Genomic DNA, 3552 nt, shown 5'->3' with positions numbered 1-3552 from the left:
AGGAGTCGATCCCATACCATTCAGGGTGGGAGAGATGGTATATTTATCCACAAAATACCTTAAATCACTACAACCCTGTAAAAAACTTGGACCAAAATATATTGGACCTTTTCCAATTAAAAGAATCATAAACCCAGTAACAGTTGAATAAGGAGTACCTAAAAATCTTAGACAAATACACCCAATTTTTCACTGCAGTTTACTAAAAAGAGAACAACAGTCACCCCTACGAACAACCCCCCCCACCACCTCCCATCATTGTGGAAGGAGAACAACACTTTGAGGTGAAGGAAATCCTAGATTCCAGGAAACACCTGTTGTGACTCAGGGCCAGCCTGTGGGTCCGACAGCCGGCTCCGATGTATCGGATGACTCAGATGTGGGGGAGGAGGGAAACGAACCGGCTGATGATGATTTGGAGGCTTTGCAGAGTCCTCAGCCGGGGACCTCTTCTCAGCTGCGTGAGCCCGAGAGTGCGGAGGAAGATGACCCACAGCTGGCCCTGTTCAAGGACGCCCGACGCAGGAGGCAGTCGAGCAGGAACAAACAAAGAAAGGCTGTGAGACTCCTCGGGAGGAGGCACAGGGAGACCACGCCCTGAGCTCTCTATAAAAGGAGTGTTTGGGGAGGGGCTGGTTGCTGAAAGCAACTTTTCCGCTTGAGAAGACAAGCTCTTGTGTTTTTGTTAACTGCGTAATTAAATCTTGGCAGATGCCTTTTAGCCTTGGAAGCTCTCCAGTCTCTTCTTCTTAAATAGGGGTTTGCCTTTACAAGGCCAGAAGAGGGCTGGTTCAGAACAACACCATGGAGCAATTCAGTATCTAGTACAGACATGTCAAACACAAGGCCCGGGGGCCGGATCCGGCCCGCAAAGTGGTTTCATTTGGCTCGTGAAGCCATCCTGGAAACAATGAGGGAACGGCCGCCACTGCCTTGGCCCTGGCCCAGAGACCCTCCTTCTGCCAGAGACCCTCAGATCTGTCCCACTCCTGTCCAGGCCCCCATAGGCACCCTTGATGCGAATGATGTAGAGCTGGCCATGCCCACCCAGTAGGTCATACGCACTCTAGCCATGCCCACCCAGTAGGCCACGCCCACCCTGGCCATACCCTTGAGGGCAACTGCAATGCTGATATGGCCCTCAATGAAATTGAGTTTGATACCCCTGATCTAGTAGCTTGGAAACACCTCCCCTCCTCAGAAAATGAATGGGTCAATAAGCACCACGTTAAAGCACCAAAGTTGCTTAAGAGGTTTCATACAGAATATCCGAACAAACCGGGCTAACATTTATGTTTTATTTCCTCTACAGATGGACCTATCTTTCTTTTAAGGGGAGCAGATTGTCAGAAACCATTTATATCCCAAAATCCTTCTCCCACTGGAGAAGAGAAGATGTTAATTGGTTGCAAGGGTGTTTATTTCAGCCTGCCTGGAGGCCGTCATTAGACCAGGGGAAGAACCTTTGAACTGAGAAGAACAAAGAGGGAGGGGGGAGAGATCTGGTTTGTATCTCCAATTAGAATCTGAAAGGGAGGAAGGAAATGTCGTAAAGGGAAGATCCCTCTTCCCTTGGAAGGTTTTGACACCTGAACCTTAATTGATCCGGGACTGACCAAATGGACTGAGGGGGGGGGGTTCACTCGGGGACACTTTAAAAGTATCAATCTGTAACACAGTTTTCAGATCCTGTCTAGATTTTCCACTGATAATCATGTTTTAGTAAAAAGTTTCTTTTTGGACAATTCTGTCTCCAAGAGTTCTTTCCTAGGAGGGCCATTAGATCTGCAAAAAAGGGGCTGGGGGGTTCTTTTGGTAGGAGTTGTTCTGCGCTTCTCACTTTAAGTTCTTCAAACCGTTCTGCTAAATTGTCAATTGATTGGGTTTGGGCTGCAGACGGATATTTCCACTCACTCGAGTCTTCAATCTCAGCTGGCCTGGCTGTTCCCCACCGGTCTGGGGAATACAATGTGCAGGATTCTCTTTGTTGTCATCCCACCTCCTCTGCCTTTCAAGCCCTTGGGGATGGCAAGGCTGCTCTGAGGCACCTGGAGTCTCCGCTGGGATAGCTCCCAGCTGGGAGGATTGCTGAAACTCTTTCCCTGCTGGCTTCTTCGCTGGCCCTTCCCCCACTGGGGTGGCTGCTGGTGCCGAGGAGCTGGCTTCAGGCAATTTCTCTTCCTCCATTGTGGAATCTTCCCCAATTCTTTGCCAGACTGCCTCCCAAACTTGGAGACAGCAACGGCAGGTCGGGACTCCCTAATTAATTTAAAAAGTAGGTAGATTCCAGCTTGATGTCAAGTTTCCGACATATGGGCTTTTCAAGAGACTCTGAGGCATTGTTCACTTTAAAAGCTTTATTCAGCCTAATACACCAGCAAATGCTTGCTCGAAGGAAGCTGGAATCTGAAATCTCCACCCCTTGCACAATATATTAAAACATAATTCTCCACCTTTCTAATTTTGTCATTAATCAACAACAACTTTATTGATTAGCCCTAGGGCCATATCAAAGTGCAAAGTTCCAGCAACAAACCGTGTCATTAGTCATATTCTCCAATTAATTTAAAGAATCAGTTTCCCTTCTGTTAGAAAACCCCCCAAGGTCTTATCTTCTTTAATTTCAGATAGCCTTGAAGGTACAATCCTCCTCTTCCCCCCTCCCAACCTTAAACTCAATCTCTTAAAGCAATACACCCCTTGCACAATATATTAAAACATAATTCTCCACCTTTCTAATTTTGTCATTAATCATATTCTCCAATTAAATTAAAGAATCAGTTTCCCTTCTGTTAGAAAACCCCCCCAAGGTCTTATCTTCTTTAATTTCAGATAGCCTTTAAGGTACAATCCTCCTCTTCCCCCCTCCCAACCTTAAACTCAATCTCTTAAAGCAATACACAAGTTTAACATATGAAATGGCTAATTCTTCATCTCTTGTCAAACAATAACATTAGCAGTCCAACTTTCTTGTTAGTCGATGACCCCATCTCAGCTCGGCTGGGCTGCAACCAGTAGCAGTACTCAGTGTTATGTGCTGGCATAAAAGAAAGTCTGCCAGGCGATGATTCCAGCCCCCAGTTGTTAGTCTTTTAAGAGACTCATGGATCTCACCATCCGTTCAGCTTGGGTGTTGGAAGCTGGACGGAGTGGGGCTGAAGTGATGTGTCTAGTCACGTGGGCTTTAAGGAAAGACTGGAACTCTGCTGCCATGAATTGTGCCCCATTGTCTGACACAATGATGTCTGGCAGGCTGTGTGTACCAAAAAACCTGCGCAATTCCTGGATGGTCCTGGCAGTAGTCATAGATTGGACAGGCACTTCCCCTAGCCATTTTGAATAGCTGTCAACAATGAGGAATACCTGTCCCTGAAATAGTCCTGCAAAGTCGATATGCACGCAAGACCATGCAGTTTGTGTGGTCTCCCAGCGGTGCAGTGGTGCTTGAGGCATTTCTGGCCTGGTTTCATGGCAGACCCTACAGCTCCTTACTTGACCCTCAATGTCTTTAACCAAAGCTGGCTACCACAAGTAGCTTCGTGCAAGTGCCTT

The sequence above is a fragment of the Vipera berus genome (genome assembly GCF_964194415.1).
Source record: "Vipera berus genome assembly, chromosome: 8".
NCBI lineage: Eukaryota > Metazoa > Chordata > Lepidosauria > Squamata > Viperidae > Vipera > Vipera berus.
The sequence above is the reverse complement of the archived record's forward strand: the minus strand, read 5'-3'. Positions refer to the sequence as shown.